The 10211-nt window shown below is 39.4% G+C and overlaps 1 protein-coding gene across 1 annotated transcript in view; it reads left to right on the top strand.

The window, feature by feature from the left end:
• The first annotated feature begins 42 nt into the window (after positions 1 to 42).
• Positions 43 to 10211, top strand: part of CCDC112 (coiled-coil domain containing 112) — a 30416-nt gene continuing 20247 nt past the window's right edge. Inside the window, exon 1 of the mRNA XM_011963657.1 lies at positions 43 to 418. The gene's annotated coding sequence lies outside the window, so the exon portion shown is untranslated. The remainder of the gene's footprint in view (positions 419 to 10211) is intronic.

Here is a 10211-nt window from a genome sequence, read left to right as displayed (position 1 = left end):
CGGCGTTCGCCGCCCCTGCTCGGGGCCTGGCACGCGCCGGGCGTTGCTCTTTGTTGGCTTGTGCGTTTAACAGCTTTTGCAGAGCCGCCTCCATGTGGTTTCGGAGTCGAGGAAGACCTGGGTGGGAACCCGGCTCTGCCGCTTCCTAGCCGCGTGATAAGAACATATGCTGGAGACTCACTTTCTTCTCTAAAAATTGGGAATAGTAGCACGCACCTCCCGAGCTCGGACTAACGTGATGTATGGGGAGCGCCTGGCCCAGCGCTTGGTTGGAGGGGGACTCTGTGCTCAGTAATCGGTGGCGGCTCTGTTTCTGTACCGGCGCTGGGACACAAGGAGAGAGACAATGTGGGATGGTCGGAGGCAGAGGTGTTTCCAGTGATCGGCTTAGGACCCCTTTCTAGGCGGTGAGGACCAGGTATCTTTGTTCAGATGTTATCAGCTCAGCGATACGTTCCATGAGCTCCCTCAACTGAATCCCCTTACGCGGCACACCCAGTCCCTGTTTCTGGTTTTATTTTTCCCCGTAGCACTTAGTACCATGTATTACATTACATATTTTATTTCTGTTGTTTATGTTTCTCCTCAAATCCCTCACCCTCCCTCGCACCCCCATGAGAAAGTAAGCTCCATGAGGGCAGAAAGTATTGGAAATTTTATTCTTTATTGTGTTCCCAGCACCAGGAACTGTGCCTGTTGTGTAGTGCCTGGAACATAGTATGCACTTACTAAATAATGTGTGCATCAATATAAACCTGAAGGAAGGCTGTCAGGAGCTGAGGACAGGTTCCATCTTTTTCCTCCTTTAAGGAAATACAGTGTCTTTACTCGTAGACCTTCAGGAAATTCCACCTACAGCAAATTTTCTCACACATCCTCTGTAATTCTCTTTATTATTCTAACTCTGGCCCAAGTATCTCAGGAAAACATGTAAAATATATAAAAAAGACATAAAGTATTTTTGAGTACTATGCTTTAAAAAATGTGTGACCCCATGTTGCTGGCTTTCTCCGTCATTTGTTCTCTGAATTCTTGTAGCAGTGTCTTATCCTCCGATCTGCATTTCTTGCAGGTTGTCTAATGTTGTTATTGGTGCACACTTTTGTGGTGTTTGCCTCCTCGGGGGTTGGATCGGATCACCTGTGGAGCTCTTTCAGCCATTTTATCAATCACCTAGAGGATATCTAGCAATATTTGGAGACATATTTGGCTGTCAGAGTGGGGAGCAGGGGGGTGCTGAGGGGCTGCTAGCATCTCATGGATAGATGCCAGAGAACAGCCACCTACAACAAAAAATCATCTGGTCCAAAAGTCAGTAGTGCTGAGATTGAGAACCATGGTGTATACTTTCTTACCACTTTAGTAGGGAAAGCAGAGCCTCATTGTTGAGAATCTACCTCAGCATAATTAGGTAGAATTCTTCACGTGTGTTTGGGCTTTTTCTTTAAAAAAAACAAAAAACCCAGAATTACTGCATGCTATATTGTGATAATGTTTAGGAGTTTACATGTTATCCATCTTTGTACTTCCCCCAGCGTACCACACACACATACCTATAAACACAAATTCTACAGCCTGACACTGAACTTGAATATTTGTCCCATGATTAAATGAACAAATATTCCTACTGACTTTAACACTGAAACCAACTAGTATTTTCTTGAGAAGAGATAATTTTCCTGATGGCAATCTCACGATACTAGAGATATCTACCAAAATATCTAAAGTTCCTGTCAGCTAGGGCTTCTATAACAAAATACTACAGACTTGGTGGCTAAAACAACAAAAGTTTATTTTCTCACAGTTCTAGAAGCTAGAAGTTCAAGATCAAGTTGCCCTTAGGGTTGGTTTCTGGTGAGGCCTGTCTTCCTGGCCTGTAGGCAGCCCCCTTCTCACTGTGTCCTCACATAGTCTTTTCTCTCTTACAAGAGGAGAGAAAGAGATCTCTGGCATCTCTTCTTATAGGGTCACCTGTTCTATCAAATTAGGTCCCCACCTTAATGACCTCATTTAACCTAAAGGCCCCATCTCCAGATAGAGTTATTTGGAGATCAGGCCTTCTACATAGGAATTTTGAGGGAACACAATTCAGTCCATCACAGTTTCTTTAAATTACTTTGGAGTAATTATCTCTGAAGCTTTGAAGCTATTTTATATTGTATTTTATTTTACAATATCCTCAGGGTGTGGAATCTCATAAATTCCTCACTTACTATGAAAAGTGTGTTACTTTTCTATCTATGCTTTTTAATATTTGTATATTATTTGTTCATAACCCTCTTAGCTATTGCCTTTCAAATCTGAAGACCACAAATCTCTATCCACCTCTCCAATGTCATTTCCCTCTTGTTCCCAGCTGCTCTCTCGATTATTGTAGTTGCTGAATTATGACTTTTTTGAAGTATCTCTAACAGCATCACATTAGTGTGATGCTGGTTTTATACCAGCTTAAGGCCCTGTCTTCTGTTTTGTTTCTAAGGACTTTCCCTCTGATGACCTGAATTTTATGTTCCTTGGCTGCCTGAAATAACCCTTCAATAATAACTGTTTTCATCTGTGACTGTGTAATCTTACATAGTAAAAGGGACTTTGCAGATGTGATTAAGATAAATTAAATATCTTAATTATCTGAGTGGATCTGGTATAATCACAAAGGTCCTTATAAGAGAGACATGGGAAAATCAGAGTCAGAAGTAGGAGATGTGATGATGGAAGGAAGAGGATGGAGTGATGTGAGGAAGGGGCCATTAGCCAAGGAATGAAGGTGGCTCTAGATGCTGGAAAAAAAAGGTAAGAGGGTGGATTCTTCCCTGAAGCTTCCAGAAGGAATGTAGCCCTATTAACACCTTTGTTTTAATTAACATTATTTTTAATTGACAAATCATAATTATATACTTTATGGGGTACAATGTGATGTTTTGATATTTGTATACAATGTGGAATGATTAAACCAGGCTAATAATTAACATATCTATCACTTCACTTATTTTTTCTGGTGAAACATTTGAAATTTACTCTGTTATTTTGAGACACACAATAACATTTTTATTGACTATGGTTAACCTTCTGTGCAGTAGATCTCAAAATATTCCTCCTGTCTCTCTGAAACTTTGCACCATTTGACCAACTCCCTATTTCTTTCCTTGCCCTCCCCACCAGCCTCTGGCAACTGTTGTTCTACTCTGTATTAGATTCCATGTGCAGTCTAAGTAAGATTATACAGGATTTGCGTCTCTGTGTCTGGCTTGTTTCACTTACCATAATGTCCTCCAGGTTCACACTTTGATTTTAGACTAGACCTCCAGAACTGTAAGGGAATACATGTCTGTTGTTTAAGCCACTGCATTTGTGGTAAACTAACTTGTGGTGAGTTCGTTACAGCAGCAATAGCAGACACCAGGAAAGACTTAAGAAAGCTCTCAGTCCTCATCCTTGTTTGGCTTTGAAGCACTGTGCTGGCAGAAAGGAAAGACTAAGGTAGGGTTGTAAACTGCCTGCCTGCATGTAGGAGGTGTGCTTCAGCATGCATGCAGACCCCCTTTCCCAAAGGTAGCAAAGGCTAGGACACATAGTGGTTCAATGCATCTAAGGAAATCTGACCAATTATTGGCTGGCAACTGAACTAACCAACCAGAGATTTCACTGCCACACCTGACCAAGACTACAGACTTTACAGAATTCATTTAGCAAAGTGACCAAACAAACAGCAACAAAACAAACCCTGGTAAGGGGAGAAAATCTCATTTTTAGAGTTGTCACATTATATTATTTTATATGTCCAGTCTTTAACAAAATTATGAAACATGGCAAGAAAGTATGGTTCACACATGGGGAAAACAGTAAAAAGGAACTGTTTCTGAGTAATACTGGCTATTGGACATACTAGACAAAGACTTCAAAACAGTTATTTAAATATGTTCAAAGAACTAAAGGAAACCATGTCTAAAGAACTAAGAGAAAATGTGGGAATGAGGTCTCATCAAATAGAAATCTTTAAAGAAATCAAACATTTAAAAAAGAATCAAGTAGAAATTCTGGAGTTAAAAAATGCAGGAACTTCAAATGAAAACGTCACTAGAGAGACTCAACACCAGAATTGAGCTGGCAGAAGAAAGTATCAGCAAATTTGAAGATAGGTCAATTCAGATTATCCAGACTGAAGAACAGAGAGAAGAAAAGAATGAAGAAAAATGAACAGAGTCTGAGATCTGTGAGATACCATTAAGCATACTACCATGTGCATAATGAGAGTCCCAGAAAGAAAGGAAAGAGAGAAAAAAGGAGGAAAATAGATATTTGAAGAAATAAAACAGAAGACTTCCCAAATTTGATGAAAAACATTAACCTACATATGGATGGAGCTCAATGTACTCTAAATAGAATAAACTCATAGAAATTCATATCTAGACACATCATAATAAACCTGCCAATAGATATAGACAAAAAATCTTGAAAGCACCAAGAAAGAAGCAATTCATTACATATAAGGAATTCCTCAATAAGATTAACAGCTGATTTCACATCAGAAACCATGGACACCAAAAGGCAGAGGGATGACATAAAATAGAAAAAGACTGCCAACCAGTTGTTCTTTGTACAGCAAAATTATTCTATAAGAATGAAGGAGAATTTAAGACATACAGAGGCAAACAAAAGCCAAAATAATTTATCATTAGCATAATTGCCCTACATTAAAAGGAGTCCTTCAAGCTAAAATAAAAGGACACTAGACAGTAACTTGAATTCACATGAAGAATAATGTGAATAGAGTACTGCAAATATGTAGGTAAACATGAAAGTCAGCATAAATGTATTTTTGTTTGTAACAAATGTTTTTCAGAAAATAGAGGAGGAAGGAACATTTTAGTGAACATTTCTCATTCTGTAAGGCCATTATTAACCTGATACCAAAATCAAACAAAAACATCACAAGAAAAAAAAAATACAGAGTAGTATCTGTTATAAATACAGATGTAAAAATAACAAAATACTAGCAAACATATCTAAAAACATGAAAAGGATTATACACCATGATCAACTGCAATTTATTCCAGACATGCAATGTTGGTTTAATATATGAAAATCAACTAATATAATACAAAATGTTAATAGAATAAAGGGCAAAACCACATCATCCCAATAGAAGCAGAAAAGCAATTGACAAAATCCAGCACCCTTTCATGATGATAGATCAACTCAGATTTTCCAGTCAACAAACTGTCAATAGAAGAGAACTTTCTCAACCTGATAGCAGCATCATTAAGTAACATATTGTGTAATGATAAAATATGGAAAGCTGTCTCCATATGATCAGGAACAAGACAAAATTATCCACTCTTACCACTTTACTCACTGAAAGTTCTAACTAGGGCAATTGGGCAAGAAAAGGACATAAAAAGCATTCATATTGGAAAGGAAGATGTAACATGATACTTATTCACAGATGACCTAATATATAGGTCAAAAATTTACTAGAAAACTAATAAACAAGTACAGCAAGGTTGCAGAATACAAGATCAATATACAAAAGTCAGTTGTATTTCTATACACTAGCAATGGACAATTCAAAAATGAAATTAAGAAAAAAATACCATTTATAATAGTATCACAAAGATTAAATACATATGGATGAATTTAACAAAAGAAGCATAAAACTTATGCTCTAAAACCTATAAAAATTATTCAAAAAAATTAAAGGAGACTTATATAAATGAATACTTACTGTTTATGATTTTGAAGACTTCATTTTGTTAAGATGGCAATACTCCCCAAATTGATTTACAGATTCAGTGCAATCTCTATAAAGATCTTAGCTGCCTTTTAAAAATTATTTTGAAGAAATGTACAAGCTGATCTTAAAATTGATATGGAAAATGCAAGGCTCCCAAAATAGCCAAAACAGTCTTGAAAAAGAAGAACAAAGTTGAAGGACTTACACTTGTTGATTTCAGAATTTACCTTCAAAGCCACAGTAATCAAACTGTGGTACTGGCATAGGGGTAGACAATAGACATATAGATCAGTGAGAGACAAGATATAAACCTACAGATTTATAGGCAGTTGATTTTCAAAAGGGTGCCAAGACAATTCAATAAGAAAAGAACAGTCGGCAGGGCGCAGTGGCCCAGGCCTTTAATCCCAGCACTTTGGGAGGCCAAGACGGGTGGATCACGAGGTCAGGAGATGGAGACCATCCTGGCTAACACGGTGAAACCCCGTCTCTACTAAAAAATACAAAAAAACTAGCCGGGCGAGGTGGCGGGCGCCTGTAGTCCCAGCTACTCAGGAGGCTGAGGCAGGAGAATGGCGTAAACCCGGGAGGCGGAGCTTGCAGTGAGCTGAGATCCGGCCACTGCACTCCAGCCCAGGTGACAGAGCGAGACTCCGTCTCAAAAAAAAAGAAAAGAAAATAACAGTCTTCTCAACAAATGTTTGGACAATTGAATAACCACTTACAGAGGCTGAACTACCTCACACCATATTTTAACATATCTAATCTGATCAAAGACCAAATGTAGGTCTACAAAACTCTTGGAATAAAACACAGGCATGAGTCTTCATGACCTTTGGTCAGTCAGCAGTTTCCCCTGTAGGACACCTAAAGCACAAGCAGTCAAAGACCAAATAGATACGTTGGATTCCATCAAGAATAAAAACCTTTTGTGCTTCAGGCCAGGTGCAGTGGTTCATGCCTGTAATCCCAGCACTGTGGGAGGCCCAGGCAGGCAGATCACAGTTTGAGACTAGCCCGGCCAACATTGCAAAACCTTACCCCTACTAAAAATACAAAAATTAGCCATGCGTGATGGTATGTGCTTGTGGTCCTAGCTACTCAGGAGGCTGAGGCAGGAGGATCACTTGAACCGGGGAGGTGCAGGTAGAGGTTACAGTGAGCCGGGATTATGCCGCTGCAAAAGAACATTATTAAGAAAGTTAAGAGATAAGTCATAGAATGTGAGAAAATGCTTGCAAATTATATGTTGATAAGGGTCTTACATCTAAAATATATGTTGAACAAAGTTACAGCAAATTTAGTTCAATTTAGATCGAATCAGCTTTTATTTGCAATTCATGAATTGGGGCAGCATCCCATTCTATAAATAGAGTAAGAATTTCCAGAGGGCATGACAGAACAGTGGGTCCTCTAAAGTAGGAACGAAAAACCCAGAAACAAGAGAAAAAAGTGGGGATCTCAGCCGCTGAGGTGGCAGGAGGAGTGGCAACAGCCAGGTGGCCCGGCTCCATAGAGGGGGGCACACCAGGGCTTGTAGGCACTGAGCACCAGACAGGCGCCTTTCCGGCTGACAAGAAGCCCAACTGGAGGGTGAGTCCAGCAGAAGGGGAAGTGAAGGAAGAGCCCAAGAGTAGATTCGTGCAATTGTCATCTAAACCTGCTCCTGCAGAAGCAGGAATGAAGCCAAAAAATGCGATCATGAAAGGATCAATCTGCAGACACAAAATGGAAACCAAAAGGGGAGCAAAAGGAAAACTGGCCAAAGTGGCTAACCAAGAAACCAAAGAAGACTTACCTGCAGAAAATGAAGAAACTAAAACCGAAGAGAGTCCTGCCTTCGATGAAGGCTGAGGGAAAGAAGCCAAGTCTGTCTGGCAATAAAATGAGTTTGGTTAAAAAAAAAAAAAAAAAAGCCAAGTCTGATTAATATCATCTACTGTGTTTTAGTAGTCCCTGTCTCCCTCCTTGTACAATCCAGAGGAATATTTTTATCAACTATCTTGTAAATGCAAGTTTTTTAGTCACTCAGGGAACATTTTTAAGAAGGAGGGAATCCCACCTCATCCTATTTTTTAAGTGTAAATGCTTTAAGAGGTGAAATCATTTGCTGGTTGTTTATTTTTTGGCACAACCAGAAAATAGTGTGGAATATTGAATTATGGGAGGCTTTGACTGTCTTGAGTGTCAGCTTAACATTCCGTAGATAGGGGGTTAGTTTTATATCCTCTAATATTAAGCATACCAAATGACAATATGGAGTCACGGTCCTGCATTTAATGTCTTGAACATTTTAAATTACTTCCGTTCCCGTGTTATTTTTTAGTAGAATTGTTTCCTTATAAAAACCACTCTTTGATCATGGCTTTCCCCGTCAGAATTGTGTGCACTCTGTGACACCTTTGGTTATGGTAGTCCTATATTTTCCTAATAACATTGTTAGTGTGTTGTGAAAGATTGAAAATTAGAGTATGTAGTGTATATGGTATTAAATTGTGAGTTACTGGGATGTATTTAACAGCTTATCAACATGTGAAGATACTGGTACTTGATCGCCTCTTAAGGAAAATTTCCCTCCGAATTTAAGCTAGAAAGTCACTGGAATAACTTCTAAAAGTATATGGTGGCTGGGTGCGGTGGCTAACGCCTGTAATCCCAGTACTTTGGGAGGCCGAGGCAGGCAGGTCACCTGAGTTCAGGAGTTCGAGACCAGCCTGGCCAACATGGCAAAACCCTGTCTCTACTAAAAATACAAAAATTAGCCAGACATTGTTGTGGGCGCCTGTAATCCCAGCTACTCAGGAGGCTGAGGCAGGAGAATTGCTTGAACTTGGGAGGCGGAGGTTGCAATGAGCCAAGATGGCACCAATGCACTCCAGCCTGGATGACAAGAGCAAAACTCCATCTGCGGGGGATGGGGTGGGAAAAACATGGCATTTTAGATTTTTGGTACTTATGTTAAAAATTGTTTGCAAATTGAAATGTGTGTGTACTGATTTTCAACACAACAATAAAATCTCAATTATGAAAAAAAATTTCGAAGAAAAAAGAAAAAAGCAGATTGGAGTTGAGTACAGTAGCATGTGCCTATAGTCTCAACTACTCAGGAGGCTGAGACAAGAGGATCATTTGAGCCCAGGAGTCCAACCTGGGCAAAATAAGAAGACCCTAACCACTTTAATTAAAAAAAAGAAAAGAAAAGAAAAGAAAGAAAGTAAAAAGAAAGAGGATTGGTTAACATCAGTTTACTTCAGGTAACTTATGAAGGTAAAAGCAGAGAGGCTTTTCTTATTACTCAGACTCAGGTTGACTGTACCCTTTCTGATTGGTTGCTGTGCATCTCTTGTTTTCAGGAAAAATTGCTCAATTGGCAAAATCTACCTATTTCCTCAGAGTTTCATTTTGATCATGTGGCACTTAGCATGAGCGACTGTTTTTATTTTGTCTGGTCTGTTGGGGCCTCCTGCAGGAGCTCTGTTCAAAACAATAGCCTCCCGTAAAAGTTGAGTAACATATGTAAATAACTGTTACAATTCAACAATAAACAGACAAATAAACACATTTTTTAAAAGGGGAAGGATTTAAGTAGACATTCCTTAAAATAAGAGGCCAATAAGCACATGAAAAAAATGCTCAACATTGTTAGTCATTATGGACTAGTCAGAACCACTGTGAGAAATCACTTCATACCCATTAAGATGACTGTAATAAAAAAGACAGATAATAACAGTTATTGGTGAGTTTGTGGAGAAATTGAAACCCCCATACATTGCTGATGGGAATGTAAAATGGTGCAGCCACTGTGGAAAACAGTCCGGCAATTCTTTAAAAAGTTTAAAACTTTTGGGCTTCAAAGGCATTGTCAAGAAAGTGAAAAGACAACTCAGAAAACGGGGGGAAATATTTACAAATCATGTCTAATAAGGGACTTTTACATCCAGTTTATAAAGAATGCTTCCAACTCAACAATAAAAGGGCAATCCTTTTGTTGTTGTTGTTATTGTTGAGACAGCGTGCTGCCCTGTCCCCCCAGGCTGGAGTGCAGTTTTGTGGTCATGGCTTACTGCAGCCTTGATCTCCTGGACTCAAGTGATCCTCCCACCTCAGCCTCCTGAGGTGGCCTCCTGGTGGCCTCATACCACCATGCCTGGCTTAATTTTTTTTTTTTTTTTTAATTTTTATACAGACAAGATCTTGCTATGTTGCCCAGTCTGGTCTCAAACTCGTGAGCTCAAGCTGTTCTCCCACCTTGGCCTCCGAAAGTGCTGGAATTAGAGGCATGAGCCACCAGGCCCCGCTATGCCACCCAATTTTTTTAAATGGGAAAGTAAAAAAAAAAAAAAAAATAGTTACTTTATGATCCAGAAATTCTGCTGCTGGGTATATAATGAAGAGAATTGAAAACACATATTCACATTAAAACATGTACACAAGGCCGGGCGCGGTGGCTCAAGCCTGTAATCCCAGCACTTTGGGAGGC

The sequence above is a fragment of the Colobus angolensis genome, unplaced genomic scaffold, assembly GCF_000951035.1.
Source record: "Colobus angolensis palliatus isolate OR3802 unplaced genomic scaffold, Cang.pa_1.0 Scaffold62, whole genome shotgun sequence".
NCBI classification, from domain to species: domain Eukaryota; kingdom Metazoa; phylum Chordata; class Mammalia; order Primates; family Cercopithecidae; genus Colobus; species Colobus angolensis.
Note: the sequence above shows the minus strand (reverse complement) of the source record. Positions and strands in the feature narration are given on the sequence as shown.